At 37.1% G+C, this 18,171-nt stretch overlaps 1 pseudogene; it reads right to left on the minus strand.

The window, feature by feature from the left end:
- Positions 1-450: 450 nt before the first annotated feature.
- Positions 451-18,171, minus strand: part of LOC125752346 (60S ribosomal protein L26-like) — a 44,085-nt pseudogene continuing 26,364 nt past the window's right edge.

Below are 18,171 nucleotides of genomic sequence, written 5' to 3' on the forward strand. Positions count from 1 at the left end.
ATGTAAGTACTGCTATCCCGCTTGCTTTTTCTCTTTTTCTTTTTCTTTCTCTTTCTCTTTCTTTTTTCTTTTTGCTTTTTTTTGCTTTTTTTATAATAAATTTATTTTTTATTGGTGTTCACTTTGCCAACATACAGAATAACACCCAGTGCTCATCCCCTCAAGTGCCCCCCTCAGTGCCCGTCACCCATTCACCCCCACCCCCCACCCTCCTCCCCTTCCACCACCCCTAGTTTGTTTCCCAGAGTTAGGAGTCTCTATGTTCTGTCTCCCTTTCTGATATTTCTCACACATTTCTTCTCCCTTCCCTTATATTCCCTTTCACTATTATTTATATTCCCCAAATGAATGAGAACATATTTTCTTTCTTCCTTTCTTCCTTTTCTTTTCTTTCTTCTTTCTTTCTTCCCCCCTCCCCCCTCCCCCCTCTCCCCTCTCCCCTCTCCCCTCTCCTTCCTTTCCTCTTAATGTATTTTGTTCCTTAACTTTCAGTGTGTATGTGTCTTTAGGTCTGGGTGAGTCTCTTCTAGGCAGCATATATCTTCTTTTCCTTTCTTTCCTATTTTAATTTTTTTCTTCTTTCCTATTTTTAAATCATTTCACATGCGCTTGTCTTTGAATTGAATATTTAGATCATTTCAATTCAAAGTAATCATTCATAGGTATGTGCTTATTGCTATTTTGTTAACTGTTTTCTGGTTTTGCAGTTCTCCATTCTTACTCTCTCTTTGTGATCGATGACTTTCTTTAGTGTTATGCTTGGCTTTTTAAAGTTTTTTGTGTGTATCTAGTATAGGCTTTGGGTTTGTGGTTACTTTGGGATTCATATATAACAACTTAAGTATATAGCAATCTATATTAGGTTGATGGTCATTTAAATTGGCACCTATACCAAAATAACTGTTTTTACTTTCTCCTCCCCATTTTATGCATATGATGTCATATTCTACATCTTTTTACTTGGTGAATCCTTTTGACTAATTTTTAAGATGTAACTGATTTTGCTATTTTTGTATAGCTTTATAAGTGATAGTCTACTGCCTTTACTGTATTTTGCTTTACTCATGAAAATTTTCTTTTCATGATTTTCTTCTAATTATGGCATTTTCTTTTGCACTTAAAGAAGTTTCTTTAAAATTTCTTCTAAGGCCAGTTTAGTGGCAAAGAGCTTCTTTAACTTTTGTCTTGGAGACTTTTGATCTCTTTAATTATGAATGATAACCTTGCCAAGTATTCTTGGTTATAGGTTTTTCCCTCTCAGCATTTTGAGTATATCATGGGATTGTCTTATGTTTCCGCTGAATACTTAGCTGATATAGCCTTATGGGGTTTCCCTTACACATAGCTAGTTGCTTTTCTTTTGCTCTTTTTAAAATTCTCTCTTTATCTTTAATTTAATGTTAATTATTATGTGTTGTGCTTTGGACATCCTTGGGTTCATCTTGTTTGGAATTGAACTCTGCATCCTAAACCTCGATGTCTGTTTCCTTCCCTACATTATGGAAGTTTGCAGCTATCCTTTTTTCAAATAATTTTCTACTTTCTCTCTTTTCATTCTGGGATCCCTATAGTGTTAATGTCTTTTCACTTAATGTTGTCCAAAAGATCTCTTAAGTAATCCTCATTTTTAAAAATTCTTTTTTTGGGATCCCTGGGTGGCGCAGCGGTTTGGCGCCTGCCTTTGGCCCAGGGCGCGATCCTGGAGACCCGGGATCGAATCCCACGTCGGGCTCCTGGCATGGAGCCTGCTTCTCCCTCTGCCTGTGTCTCTGCCTCTCTCTCTCTCTGATGACTATCATAAATAAAAAAATAAAATAAAATCACAAGCCTAAATCTGTTACTCAATTAAACGTTTGTAAGTTAGACTTGCAAAACCAATCAGCAGAGACACAATTATTTAAAAAAAAAAAATTCTTTTTTTCTTTTTGATGTTATGCTGGGGCTTCCCTTTCCCTGTCTTCCAGATAGCTGACCTGTTCTTCTGTGTCCTGTAATCTACTGTTGATTCCCTCTGTCATATTTCAGTTATTGTGTTCAACTGTGATTATTTATTTATTTAAATTTAATTAGCGACATATAGTACATTAGTTTCAGATGTAGAGTTCAGTAATTCATCAGTTACATATAACACGCAATTATGTTTTCTGTCTCCCTTTGAAGTTCTCCCTGAATTCATCCACCATTTGCTCTACTCTGGTGAGCATCTTCATGAACTTTACTCTGAACTTTTATCAGGTAGATTACTTATCCCCATCATTTCATTTAACTCTTTTTCTGAGGTTTTGTCTTTTCTTTCATTTGTAGCATATTCCTCTATCTACTCATTTTGCTTGGCTTTCTTTGTTTCTATAAATTAGAATATCTACTTCTCCTGAAATTGTAGGAATGTACTGTACAGTATTCCTGTGTGTAGACTGTGTGTAGCTGGCTGGCTGGAACAGTGGCTGGCATGGGTTTGGGGGCCCTGGAGAGCTCTGCACAGGGGGTGCCCTTGAAAGAGAGATGAAGCCAAAGTGTCTGGGCCTGGAATGTTCCAGGATGCCTCCTCTCTATGTCACCTTGGCAGGATGGCTGGAGCTGTAGTGAGCACTGACCAGGAATGTTCCATTGTGTGCTCTGCTGGGGCCCCCTTTTTGGGATGGCTGGGGCTTGTGTGGGTTAAGGGCCCAGGGCCCACTGAGACAGTAGGTCAGCTAGGGTACACAGACCCTGCTCCTGTCCATATATCAAGGTAGAAAGGAGAATGTAAGGCATGGTGCTTGGCAGCTCCTCCAACCTGGAGAGGGCTCCAGTGGCTCTCATACCACTTAGTGGAGTTCTAGGACTGGGTCTTTTATATTCTAGTTGCTCTTTTAAATTCTGTTTTTTTTCCCTTTGCTTCAAGGAAGACAAATCAGCTCATGGTCCCTCAGCACCATCCTTTCCCACTGCAGTTTGCACTTTTATGGCTGCCGTTTTCTATGGTTTTCCTGTCTTTTGCTATGAAGAATCTTTTAATCCTCAGTTTTTCCAAAGGAATTACTCTGTAAATAGCTGTAGATTTGGTGTGTCTGTGGAGGAGGTGAGTTCAGGGTCTTCCTGCATCACCAGCTTGGCCCCTCCCTTGCTGAGATTCTTTTAAAAAATTAAAGTATTTGCAGGCAATTCATAGATACTTAACTTCTTTCAGGTTATTTACTGCAAATTTGTGTTCTTTTGATGGTATCATATTCCCTTGATTTTTTTTTTTAATGTTTTCTGTAGTCTTGTGTTGCTGTCTGCACACTTGAAGGAGCAGTCACCTCTTCTAGGCTTTGTGTACTGCCTTTGGTGGGAAAGACTTTCACACATTGGTGGGTATGAGGGCACTGGCTGAGTTGTTTGTGGCAGCCCCAGCTCCAGGGTCTCCTAGCAGTGGCTCTGGCTCTAAGAGGGCACAGTGGTGTTGAATCCATATTCAGCTTTCTTAGCTCAGTCAGCATCATCAAAGCCCAAAGGTTTCTGTGGGAGTAGTGAGGGTGGCTGGGGTTCCCCTGCTCTCCCTTTCCTCTGCCTAAGGAGGTCTCAGTTTAATGAATCTCTCTTGGCACCAGGATCCGAGGCATGGACACACATTAGACGGAGGCGTGGGAACACGTGGTAATTTTAGGGCCAGGGGGAGGAGGGAGGTGGGCATTGGCTTCACAGCTTGGCTTCTGCTCCAAAGGAGTGCAGTGGCATGAACTCTGGGCAGTTGTGTCAGCTAGGGTAGCATCAGTGAGGTCTGCACTGGTCCCTGGCGGTGAATGGCGAGGGCTGCTCGGGTCCTCCTACTGTCCATTGGCCTGTAGAGGGAGGTTGCTGCCACGTGGATCACACTGAGCACCCAGCTCCTGGGCTAGGAGACCAGGTGATGATGCAGGTAGAAGTTTCCTTGGCTTTCCTGTGTGTATATCCATGGAGTTTGTGCTCCACTGACTGCAGCTTCTTGATTTTATCTGGCACTCTCCCAGATCTATTTTCATTTTGGGTAGTTGTTACAGTATTGTTTTGTGTAAGGATGAGGTTGTGACTGCCTAGTCGGCCGTCTTGCTGTCACTCCTTGTTTAGATCTTTTATGGTTGAAAGACATATGACATATGATTGGATAAATATTCAACATTTTGCTTATCCATTTAGCCAGTGGTGGCTTATAGTTAACAGTGTACAAGTCTGGCATCTTATCCATAAGTATCTTATTCTTTTAGATGCTATTGTAAGTGGATATTTTTCTAAACTTTTTTGTTCACTGCCAGGGTATAGAAAACAACTGATTTTTGTGCTGATCTAATATCTTGTAACTTTGCTGAATTTGTTAATTAGATCAGATAGTCTTGTCTCATGAGTTCTTTAGGCTTTTCTATATATAGGATCATGTCACCTGCAAACAAATAATTATACTTCTTCATTTCCAATTTGGATGTGTTTTATGTCTCTTTCTTGCCTAATTATTCTGGCTGGAACTCCCAGTACAGCGTTCAATAGAAGAGTCAAAAGCTGGCATCCATCCTTTCACCATTGGGTATAATGTTAGCTGTGGGTTTTCTGTAGGTATTCTTTGGACATTACCTTCCGTACTTAGTTACATTATATTTTTCCTATACATGTGTGTATATGTGTATATATATGTTTTATTTACATAAAATAGTGGCATTTAGGAGGGCATGTGATGAGTATTGGGTATTATACTGTATGTTGGCAAACTGAATTAAAAATAGTGATTTCATTAAATTTGTTGCATTAACTGAGATAATCATGTCTTTTTTACTTTAAGAGTTTTTATCTAAAGTCATATATATTATTACTTTATTCCTGCATCCTCTCAATTGTTTCTTCCTTATATTTGCCCTTTTCTTTTCCTACGTGGTGAGATTTGGCTTTTACCTTCAAGGATCTTTTTGTGGTCTTTGTCTGGTTTTAGTCTAGTAGTAACCACCTTGCAAAGGTGAATGCCCACATGAACAGTTATGCCATCAGCCTTCTCTCACATACTTGTTCACCATACATGATGTATTTCTTCCTGTAAACCTGGACTACTTTGCCAATTTGCTGACCTTTGTAGTGTCCTCATACAACCTGTACATCATCCTTTCATATGGGTATGGATCAAATGTTGTACTTCTGTCTCAGCTCTTGGAAAGAGAGGAAGACACAGTCTTTCTGCGAATGTGGGAAGCTGGATTAAAATGCCTGTTATATAGTTCTTGCTCTGGTTGGAAGTCACAAAAGGATTGAATTTCATTTTGGCTACTGGCAATTCAGCAATGGCAGTAAAAGGGAAGAGCCTTGTTTATTTTTTCCTTCATTCTATTAATGTCATTTGTTGTATTGATTAATTTTCATATCTTGAAATATCTTTCTATTCATGTGATAAGTCTCAATTTATCATGATGGATAATCCTTTTAATATGCTCCTAGATTTGGCTAGCAGGGATCTTTATGAGGATTTTTACATCTGTGGGTGGAGGATAGGGAAATCATGTCTATGTTTTCTGTGATATCTTTATCTGGCTTTGATGCCAGGGTAATATTGACATGAATGTTCCCTCTTATTTTTTGGAAGAGTTCAAAGATTGGTGATAAGTCTTTAAATGTTTTGTAGAAATCACTAGTAAAGCCCTTTAGTTCTGAGCTTTTCTTTGTTGGGGGTTTTTGATTACAGATTGCATCCCTTGATATAGATCTGTTGAGATTTTCTATTTCTTTGAGTACATTTTGGTACTCTGTTTCTAGGAAGTTGTTGATTTCATCTAGGTTATACAATTTGTTGGCATAAAACTGTTCATTGTATTCTCCTACAATCCTTTTTCTTTCTGGAAGGTCAGTGGTAATGTCTCCACATTGATTTCTGAATTTATTAATTTGAGTCTTGTCTCTTTTTCTTGGTCCATCTAGCTGAAGGATTGCCAACTCTCTTGATTTTTTGTAACATTTCTTATTGAGCAGATCTATTAGTGATGAACTTCTTTAGTTTTTCTTTATGTGAATGTTTCCCTTCACTTAAAAAATTCTGCTAAAATACACATAACATAAAATTTACCATTTTAGCCATTTAAAAAAGCACAAGTCTGTGGCCTTAAGTACATTCATTTCACTGTGCAACTATTATCACCATCACACCACCCAGTTTTCTTGCAAAACTGAAAATCTATAATTATTAAATAATAATTTGACATTTCCCCCACCCTCAAGCCACAATTCTATATTTTTGTCTCTATATCAAGTACATAGAGTAATTAAATTCATAAAGTGGAATCATATAGTATATGTCCTTTTGCAACTGGCTCACTTTACTTAGCGTAATGCCAAAAGCATAATGCTCCATGTTGTAGCATATGAAATTTCAGATGGATTTTTCTTTTTCTGAAAAAAATTGAAATTTTGAAAGAGACTGCATTTAATCTGTACAGTGTTGAAAGAGATTGCATTTATATGTAGTACTGACATTAAGAACATCAATTTATGAACACAAGATTCCTTACATTTATTAATATCTTTATTAATTTTTTACTAACATTTTCTAGTTTTTGGTGTTGATGTCTTATGCCTCTCCACCCTGGTTAAATTTTTCCTAGATTTTTACTCTTTCACAATTCTGTAATGATACTGTTTTCTAAATTTCCATTTTAAACTTTTCATTCTTACTATATAAAAACACAGTATTTTTTTAGTGTTTTTGTATCCTGCAACTTTGTAAATATGTTAATTGTAGTTTTTGTGAAATCTTGAGGTTTTCTACATATGAGATTTTGTAATTTGTGAATGTTATTTTTCTTTTCAACTTTATGCTTTTGTATTTCTTCTTTAGGTAGGATATTTCAGTACTATGCTAAATAGAAGTAGTGAAAGCAGGTATCTTTCCTTTGTCCTTGATCTACAAGGAAAGCTTTAGGTCTTTCACCATTAAATATAATAGCTGTAGGTTTTTCACATACAGCCTTTATTATGCTAAAAGTCAATAACTTCTATTCCTGATTTTTTTTGAGGCTTCTTTTTTTTTTTTTTTTTAAATCAAGAAAGAGCACTGACTTTTGTCAAGTGCTTTTTTGGGCATCCATTAAGGTGATCATGTGGGTTCCTTTTTCCTTCATTTGGTCTTTGTAGTATATATATTGCATTGACAAGTTTTCATGTTGAATCAACCTTATAATCATTGCCCTAATTGGCCATGATATATAATCCCTTTAATGTGCTGTTGAGTTGTTTACTATCTTGTAGACGATTTTTGTATCAGTATTCATAAGGGACGTTTAGTCCATAGTGTTCGGGATCCCTGGGTGGCACAGCAGTTTGGCGCCTGCCTTTGGCCCAGGGCGCGATCCTGGAGACCCAGGATCGAATCCCACGTCGAGCTCCCGGTGCATGGAGCCTGCTTCTCCCTCTGCCTATGTCTCTGCCTCTCTCTCTCTCTCTGTGTTATCATAAGTAAAAAAAAATAAAATAAAATATAGTCCATAGTGTTCTTTTCTTGTAGTGTCTTTGTCTGGCTTTGGAACCAGTACAATAGGGACCCTCTAGAATAAGTGAGGAAGCATCCACTACTCTTCAGTTGTTTGGAAGGATTGGTGAAGAATGACCTTAATTCTGTGAATGATTATTAGAATTCAACATGAGGGAATCTAATCCAGAGAATTTAGTTGTTGCAAGGCTTTTTTGATAATAAATTCAATATTATGACTTTCACATCTTTCTTCAAAGATTTGGCAGAATGCAATTTCTAGAGTTTGTGCCTTTCTTTTAGGTTATCAAATTTATTGATGTACAATTGTGAATAATACTGTTTTAAGCCTTTTATCTCCATAAAATTGGTAGTAATGTTCCCTTTGTCATTTCCAATTTTACTTTTTATTCAAATTTCATTTAGATGTTTGTTTCAGGTATACATATAGTGATTCAGCACTTCTGGAATACAAAAATCCTAATTCAAAGGGATAGATGCACTCCAATTTTACTTAAAAAATTTTTTTAAGACAACAGTTGATCTAGCTAAAGTTTCCTCCTGTTGTTGGTCTTGTAGGCTTATCTGGCTTGTTGAGTTCTCATTGTAATAGATTTAAAGTATACAATATGTTGCTTTGATACATGTATATATTGCGAAAGGATTCCTACAATCAAGTTAAATAACACACCCATCACCTCATATAGCTTTTTGTGTAGGAATACTGAAATTCTACTCTCTTAGCAAATATTTTTTTAAAGATTTTATTTATTCATAGAGACAGAGAGAGAGGCAGAGACACAGGCAGAGGGAGAAGCAGGCTCCATGCAGAGAGCCTGACGTGGGACTCGATCCAGGGTCTCCAGGATCATGCCCTGGGCTGCAGGCGGCGCTAAACCGCTGCACCACCGGGGCTGCCCTCTCTTAGCAAATTTTAATGACACATACAGTATTATCAACTATAGTTACCATGTTATAACTTAAATCTTCAGACTTTATTCATCTTATAGCTTTAAGTTTTACCCTTTTAGAAACCTCTTCCAATTTCCACCACCATCCCATCTCAGGGAACCATTATTCTACCTTTTTTTTTTTTTTTAATAGATTCCACATATAAGTGATGCCATGTAGTGTTTGCCTTTCTCATTTGGCTTATTTCATTTAGCATAATGCCCTCCAGGTTCATCCATGTTATTGTAAATGGCAGGAATTACTTCTTTTTAAGATTGAATAATATCTGTGTGTTTGAGAGAGAGAGAGATATACAAAATTTTCTTTATCCTTTCATCTGTGATGGAACAGTTAGGTTCTTTCCATATCTGGACTATTGTGAATAATGCTGTGATGAACATGAGATAATCAAGAGGTAATGATTTTATTTCCTTTGAATATATATACCTAGAAGTGGAACTGTTAGATTGTATCATAGTCTTATTTTTAATTTCTTGGGCATCTCCATACTGTTTTCAGTATTGGCTATACCAATTTACATGCCACCAACAGTGCACAAAGATTTCCTTTTCTCTGTATCCTCACCAGCATTTGTTATTTCTTATATTTTTGATAGTAGACATCCAAACAGGTGATATCTTATTGGGGTTTTGATTTGCATTTCCCAGGTGATTAATCATGTTGAGCACCTTTATTTATCTGTTGACAATTTGTCTTTTCTGGGGGAAAATGTCTTAGTTATTTTACATATTTCAGTTTTAATTGGGTTATTTTTTTCTATTGAGTCGTATGAGTTTTTGTATTTTGCATATTAACCTTTATCTGATATGTGGCTTGCAGTTGTATTCTTCTATTCCATAGGTTGCTTCTTCATTTTGTGTGTAGTTACCTTTACTATGCAGCAGCTTTTTCGTTTGATATAGGACTCCTCCCTATTAGTTTTGCTTTTCTTGCCTTTGTTTTGTTGTCACATCAAAAAGAACATTTTTGAAAACATTGTGAAGGAGCTTACTGTCTACATTTTCTGCTGGGGGTTTTAAGTATTCAGGGCCTATGTTCAACTCTTTTTTTTTTTTTTTTCCTATGTTCAACTCTTTAATCTATTTTTAGTTGATTTTTGCCTATGGTGTAAGATAGGGGTCCAAGTATCCTTCTTTTGCATATGTTTATCCAGTTTTCTTAACACCATTTGTTGAAGAAACTATCTTTGTCTCATTGTGCCTTTTTGATTCCTTTTTGAAAGTTAACTGAATATATATGCGTGGATTTATTTCTGGCCTCTCTGTTGCATTAATTTATATATCTGTTTTTATACAAATATCCTACTGCTTTGATTACTATAGCTTTGTAATATGGTTTGAAATCAGGAAGTGTGATGCTTCCACTTTTGTTCTTTCTCAGGGTTGCTTTGGCTATTCAGGGACTTTGTGGTTCCATCCAAGTTTCAGGACTTATTTCTGTGGAAAAGTGCTATTGGAATTTTAATGGGGATTGCATTGAATCTGGAGATCATTTTGAATAGTATAGACATTTTCGCAATACTCTTCCTACCCATGAACACAGAATATCTTTCCATTTATTTGTGTCCTCAGTTTCTTTCATCAGTTTTGTAGTTTGAGTATACAGATCTTTCACATCCTTGGATAAATTTATTCCTAAGTATTTTATTTTTTTCATGCTATTGGAGATAATATTTTAAGTTCTCTTTTCATAACTATGCTGTTGGTGTATGGAATGCAGCTGGTTTTTTGTATATGGACTTTGCATTCTGTAAATCTACTGAATTTATTAATTTAAATGTTTTTTTTGTGGAATCTTAATGGTTTTCTATATGACATCATGTCATCTGCAAGTACAATTTAATCTTCCTTTTCAATTTAGTTCCCTTTTAATTCTTTTTCTTAATTTCTTTTGCTAGGACTTCCAGAATTATGTTGAATTAATGTGGCTACAGTGGGCCTATACTAGGATCATTGATTTGGGGCTTAGTTCTTCTTTTTCATGTTCTTTTAGGTGTAAAGTTAGGTTGTTCATTTGAGATATTTTAATGTAGGCATTTATTGCTGTAAACTTCCCTCTTGGAACTGTTTTTGACACGTTTCACAAATTTTTGTATGTTGTATTTTCATTTTAATTTGTTTCAAGATATTTTTTAATTTTCCCCTTGATTTCTTCTTTTGACCCATTTGTTGTTCAGGAGCATGTTTAATCTCCACATATTTGTGCATTTTGTGGTTTTCCTTCTGTTGATTTCTAGTGTCCTATCATTATGATTGGAAAAGATACTTGGAATAATTTAAGTTTTTAAAAATTTGTTAAGACTTGTGGCCTAATATATGATCTATTCTGGAGATGTTCCATGTATGTTTGAGAAGAATGTGTATTCTGCTGTTGGATGGAATGTTCTGTATATATGTTAGGTCCATCTGGTCTGCTATATAGTTTAAGTCAAATGTTTTCTTACTGATTTTCTTTCTGAAGTATGTATCCATTGTTGAAAGTGGAGAATTAAAGTTCCCTACTGTTATTGTATTGCTGTTTCTCCCTTCAAATCTGTTAATATTTGCTTTATATATTTAGGTGCTCCTGTGTTGGGTGCATAAATATTTATATTTGTTATGTCCTCGTGATGAATTTACCTCTTCATCATTATATAATCACCTTCTTTGTTTCTATAGGCCCACTGTAGCCACATTAATTCAACATAATTAGTCTGTTTTGTCTGATACAAATACAGCTATCCTTGCTTTCTTTTGGTTTCCATTTGCATGGAATATCTTCTATCCAACTTTAGTCTGTATGTGTCATTGAAGCTCGTGAGTCTTTTTGGTAGCATATAGTTGGGTCTCTCTCTCTCTTTTAATCCATTTAGCTACTCTGTCTTTTGATTGGAGTTTTTAATCTACTTACACATAGAGTAATTATTAATAGGTAAGACTCAGATTGGCATTGTATTAATTGTTTTCTGGTTGTTTAGGAAATCCCTTGTTCATTTCTTCCTGTTTTCCTTTGTGAGTTCATGATTTTCCATAGTGGTATTCTTTGATTCTATTCTCTCTCATTTGTGTATCTACTATAGAGTTTTGTTTTGAAAGTACCATGAGATTTAGATAAAACATCTTAAAACTGATGATTTTGAGATAATTTCAAATACAAAGCTCTACATTTTAATACTCTTTTCATTTTGTTTGCATCTTTTAGTATTGTGTATCCCTTAAAAAGGTATTGTAGTTATTGTTGTTTTTTAGTCTTTGTACTAAAGTGATAATGGATTTACCCATCACCTTTACAATATTATTCTGAATTACACATTTATCACTTTAATACTTTCATGGTTGTTTTATTTTAGAATGGCAAATTCCCGTCTCCCTTTAACAACTCTTGTATGGGGATCCCTGGGTGGCGCAGCGGTTTAGCGCCTGCCTTTGGCCCAGGGCGCGATCCTGGAGACCCGGGATCGAATCCCACGTCGGGCTCCCGGTGCATGGAGCCTGCTTCTCCCTCTGCCTGTGTCTCTGCCTCTCTCTCTGTGACTATCATAAATAAATAAATAAAAATTAAAAAAAAAAAACTCTTGTATGAAGTTATTCAGCTTTTTTTTTTTAAGATTTTATTTATTTATTTATTCATGAGAGACAGAGAGAAAGAGAAAGAGAGAGAGAGAGGCACGCGCAGACACAGGCAGAGGGAGAAGCAGGCTCCACATAGGGAGCCTGACGTGGGACTCCATCCCGGGTCTCCAGGATCAGGCCCTGGGCTGAAGGCAGTGCTAAACCGCTGAGCCACCCGGGTCTTCAGCTTTTCTCTTTGAAACTCTGTCTCAAAGTTCTGAGAATTTTGCTGGATAGAGTATGCTCAGGGCAAGTTTATTCTTCTACCACTTTGAATGTGCATGATCCCACTCCCTACTGGCCTGCAGCATTTCTGCTGAAAAATCTACTGATAGCTCTATGGAGAGTCCCATGTTTGGAACAAGCCACTTTCTCTTGCTACTTTTAAGATTCTTTGCGTTTTTTTTTTTTAACTTTTGACAGTTTCATCATAATGTCTCTTTATGGCTCTCTTTAGAGTCATTGTGTTGTTTTTTGGGCTTCCTTCATTTGGATTTGTTTCTTTTCCCAGGTAAGGGTAGTTTTCAGCCATCATTTTTCTTTTTAATCATGTTAAGTGTATTCTTTAATCTCCATCACCCATCTTACCCATTCCCACAACCCACATCCTCTCTGGGAACCAGCAGTGTGTTCTCTGTAGTTAAGAGTCTCTCTCTCTCTCTCTCTCTCTTTTGTCTTTCTCTTTTTTTTTCCTTTGCTTGTTGCTTTAGTTTCATAAATTCTACAGAAAAGTGAGATTATGTGGTATTTGTCTTTCTCTGACTGATTTGTTTTCCTTAGCATAATACTCTATAGCTCTATCCATTTCATTGCAAATGGCAGGATTTCGCTTTTTTTTATAGCTGAATAATACTGCATTGGGAATGTATATATCCTATCTTTGTTGTTCTATAAGTCTCTTCCTTCCTCCCTTCTCTCTTCCTCCCTACTTAAATTTATTTTGCCAGCATATAGTATAACACCCAGTGCTCATCACATCACGTACCCTCCTTAGTGCCCGTCACCCAGTTACCTCATCCTCCCATCACTCCCCTCCAGCAACCCTGTTTGTTTCCCAGAGCTAGGAGTCTCTCATGGTTTGTCTTCCTCTATGATTTTTTTCCCACACAGTTTTCCTCCTTCCCTTATGGTCACTTTCACTATTTCTTATATTCTGCATATGAGTAAAACCATATGATTGTCCTTCTCTGATTGACTTATTTCACTCAGCATAATACCCTCCAGTTCCATCCACGTCAATATAAATGGTGGGTATTCATCCTGTCTGATGGCTGAGTAATATTCCATTCTATATATACACCACATCTTCTTTATCCATTATCCTGTCAGAGGATATACAGCTCTTTCCACAGTTTGGCTATTTGGACACTGCTGCTATGACCATTGAGGAGCAGGTGTCCTATTGTTTCACTACATCTGTATCTTTGGGATAAATACCCAGTAGTGCAATTGTTGAGTCGTAGGGTAGCTCTATTTTCAACTTTCTGAGGAACCTCTGTTTTCCACAGTGGCTGCACCAATTTGTATTCCCACCAGCAGTGTAAGAGGGTTCCCCTTTCTCCACATCCTTGCCAACATTTGTTGTTTTCTGTCTTATTAATTTTAGTCATTCTCACTAAAGTGGTATAAAGTGGTATCTCATGGTGGTTTTGTAGTTCCCTGATGGCAAGTGACGGGAGTATTTTTTCGTATGCCTACTGGCCATGTGTAGGTCGTCTTTGGAGAAATTACTGTTGATGTCTTTTGCCCATTTCATGACTGGATTGTTTGTTTTTTGGGGGTGTGGAGATTGATACATTCTTTTTTTTTAAGATTTTATTTATTCATGAGAGACACAGAGACAGAGAGACAGAGACATAGGCAGAGGGAGAAGCAGGCTCCTTGCAGGGAGCCCAATGTGGGACTCGATCCCGGGTCTCCAGGATCACGCCCTAGGCTGAAGGTGGTGCTAAACTGCTGAGTCAGGCTGCCCATAACATGTTCTTTATAGATCTTGGATACTAGCCCTTTCTCTGATATGTCATTTGCAGATATCTTCTTCCATTCTGTAGGTTGCCTTTTAGTTTTGTTTCTTTTGCTGTGCAGAAGCTTTTTATCTTGATGAAGTCCCAATAATTCATTTCTTTTGTTTCCTGCTGTTAGAGATGTGTCTTGCAAGAAGTGCTGTGGCCGAGGTTCAAAAGCGTTGCTGCCTGTGTTCTCTAGGATTTTGACGAATTTCTGTCTCACATTTAGATCTTTCATCCATTTTGAGTTTATCTTCATATGTGGTGTAAGAGAATGGTCATTCTTTTGCATGTGGCTTTCCAATTTTCCCAGCACCATTTTGTGGAAGAGACTTTTTTTCCATTGGATATTCTTTCCTGCTTTGTCAAAGATGAGTAGACCATAGAGTTGAGGGTCCATTCCTGGGTTTTCTATTCTGTTCCATTGATCTACATGTCTGTTTTTGTGCCAGTACCATGCTATCTTGATGATCACAGCTTTGTAGTACAACTTGAAGTCCAGTATTGTGATGCCCCCAGCATTGGTTTTCTTTTTCAACATTCCTCTGGCTATTCAGGGTCTTTTCTGGTTCCATACAAATCTTAGGATTATTTATTATTTATTCCTTGGTTAGGTTTACTCCTAGGTATCTTATGGGTTTTGGTGCAATTGTAAATGGGATCAATTCCTTAATTTCTCTTTCTTCAGTCTCATTATTAGAAATGCAACTGATTTCTGTGCATTGATTTTTGTGTCCTGCCATATAGCTGATTTGCTGTGAGTTCTAGCAATTTTGGGGTGAAGTCCGTTAGGTTCTCCATATCATGTAATCTGTGAAGAGTGAGAGTTTGACTTCTTTGCCAGTTTCAATGCCTTTTATTTCTTTGTGTCATCTTATTGCTGAGACTAGGACTTTTAGTACTATAGTGAACAACAGTGGTGAGAATGGGCATCCCTGTCATGTTCCTGACCTTAAGAGAAGAGCTCTCAGGTTTTCCCCACTGAGAATGATATCTGCTGTGGGCTATTATGATATTGAAATATGTTCCCTCCATCCCTACACTTTGAGGAGCTTTAATCAAGAAAGGATGCTGTATTTTGTCAAATGGTTTTTCTACATCAAGTGAGAGGATCATATGGTTCTAATCTTGTCTTTTATTAATGTGATCTATCACACTGATTTTTCAAATATTGAATCACCCTGGTATCCCAGAAATAAATCCCACTTGGTCCTAGTGAATAATCCTTTTAATGTACTGTTGGATCCTATTGACTAGTATCTTGGTGAGAATTTTTGCATCCCTGTTCATCAGGGACATTGGTCTATAATTCTCCTTTCTGATGGGATCTTTGGTTTTGGGATCCAGGGAATGCTGGCCTCATATGAGTTTGGAAGCTTTCCTTCCATTTCTATATTTTGGAACAGCTTCAGTAGAATAGGCATTATTTCTTATTTAAATGTTTGGTAGAATTCCTCTGGGAAGCCATCTGGTCCTGGATTCTTGTTTCTTGGGAGGTTTTTGATGACTACTTCAATTTCCTTGCTGGTTACGGGTCTGTTCAGGTTTTCTATTTCTTCCTGTTTCAGTGTTGGTAGTTTGTAAGTTTCCAGAAATACATCCATTTCTTCCGGATTGCCTAGTTTGTTGGCATATAGTTGCTAATAATATATTCTTAAAATCGTTTGTATTTCCTTGGTGTTGGTTGTGAGCTCCCCTTTCATTCCTGATTTTATTAATTTGTCTTTTTTCTTTTTAATAGGTATGGCTAGGAGTTTATTGATCTTATTCTTTCAAAGAACCAGATCCTAGTTTTGCCAATCTGTTCTGTTCTTCTGGTCTCTATTTCATTGAGTTCTGCTCTAATCTTTATTATCTCTCTTCTGCTTGGTTTAGGCTTTATTTGCTGTTCTTTCTCTAGCTCCTTTAGGTGTAAGGTGAGCTTGTTTTTCCAATTTTTTGAGACAGACTTGCATTGCAGTGTATTTCCCTCTTAGTTCCTTGCTGTATCCCAAAGGTTTTGAACAGTTGTGCATTCATTTTCATTAGTTTGCATGAATCTGTTTAATTCTTCTCTAATTTCCAGGTTGACCCATTCATTCTTTAATAGGATATTCTTTAACCTCCAAGTGTTTGAATTCCTTCCAAATTTCTTCTTGTGATTGGGTTCTAGTTTCAAAGCATTGTGGTCTGAAAATACGCAGGGGAAAATCCCAGTCTTTTGGTATCGGTTGAGACCTGATTTGTGACCCACTGTGTGGTTCTGGAGAAAGTTCCATGTGCAGTTGAGAAGAATGTGTATTCAGTTGCATTTGGATGGAAAGTTCTGTATGTATCTGTGAAATCCATTTGGTCCAGTTTGCCATTCAAGGCCCTTGTCTCTCTGGTAATGTTTCTGATTGGAAGATCTGTCTTTTGCCAAGAGTGCCATGCTGAAGTCTCCCACTATTAATGTATTTTTATCTATGTATTTATTTACTTTGGTTATTAATTGGTTGATGTAATTGGCTGCTCCCAAATTAGGGGTATAAATATCATGATTATTGGGTCTTCTTGTGGGATAGACTCTTTAAGTATGATATGGAGTCCCTCTTCATCTCCTCCTACAGTCTTTGGTATAAAATCTAATTTATCTATCTGAAGATTGCCACCCCAGCTTTCTTTTGAGGACCATTTGAATGGTACATGGTTCTCTACCCCCTCACTTTCAGTTTGGAGGTGTTCCTTAGGTCTAAAATGAGTCTCTTGTAGATAGCATATGGATGAGTCTTGTTTTTTTATCCAGTCTGATACCCTGCATCTTGATGAGATCATTTAGCCCATTCAGGTTCAGAGTAACTACTGAAAGATATGAATTTAGTGTTATCATATTACCTATACAGCCCCTGTTTCTGTGGATTGTTTCTTTGGGCTCCCTCTTTCTCTTACAGGGTCCCCCTTCATATTTTTTTGCAGAGACGGTTTGATGGTCACATATTCTTTGTTTCTGTATATCCTGGAAGCTCTTTATCTTTCCTTCCATTCTGAATGACAGCCTTGCTGGATAAAGTATTTTTGGCTGCATGTTCTTCTCATTTAGAAGAATATATCATGCCAGCCCTTTCTGGCATGCCAGGTCTCTGTTGATAGGTATGCTGTTAATTTGGCATTTCTCTCCATATAAACTTTATCTTAGACATTTTCAAGCTTCACTATTACACGTCAAGGTGTTTGATCGGGTTTTGATATTTTTTTGTTGGGGTGATACCCTCTATCTCTTGGATTTGAATGCCTATTTAGGGAACTAGATTCCAAGTTTAGGGAAGTTCTCAGCTATGATTTGTTCAAATACACTTTGTCATTCTCTCTCTCTCTACCTCTTCTGGCATCCCAATAAGACAAATACTATTACTTCTTATGCCATCATTTATTTCCTGAAGCCTTTCCTCATTTTCTCTTTGTTCCTCAGCTTCCTTCCTTTCCATCAACTTGTCTTCTATGTCACTCTCTCTTCCACCTCATTCACCCTAGCAGTTAGAGCATCCAATTTGGACTGCATTTAAGTTAAAGTATTTTTAATTTCAGCCTGATTAGAGATTCTCTTACTACAGAATTGAGATCTATAGTCCTAAAGCTTTTTTTCCACAGCCACAGTAATTTTATAATTGTACTTCTGAATTGTTATCTCTCACATCCCACTTAAATCCATATCAAGTAGGTTTGTGATAGTATTACTACGGTTCCTTCTTTTGTGGTGACTTTTTCCTTCTAGTCATTTTGTCCAGTGCAGAATGGCTGTATGAGCAAGCAGAGTCAAAAATATCAGCCACAACCTAATATACCCTAGACAATTCCAGAGAGGTCAGAGACTAGAAAATAAAAAATAGGGCACAATAAAACAAAAGGACCATGAAAGTGAAAATTTTTTAAAATAGTGAGAATTAAAAAAAAAAAGAAAACAGTGGGAGGAAGTGGTGGTGGAGAGAGAATATAGTCTCACAGAGTGGACCTAGAGGGTGATCCTCTTGGTACTAGGTGTATTTTGTTCTGTATGTTAGAAGATGCTGAATTCCAAATTTATATAACCAGCAAAACTTTTATATAGAGATCCAACATCGATCACAAAAACAGAAACAAGATAAAAGAGGGGGGCAGAAGGGACACCTGGGTGGCTCAGTGGTTGAGCATCTGCCTTTGGCTCAGGGCATGA

Source organism: Canis lupus, chromosome 1 (assembly GCF_003254725.2).
Source record: "Canis lupus dingo isolate Sandy chromosome 1, ASM325472v2, whole genome shotgun sequence".
NCBI lineage: Eukaryota > Metazoa > Chordata > Mammalia > Carnivora > Canidae > Canis > Canis lupus.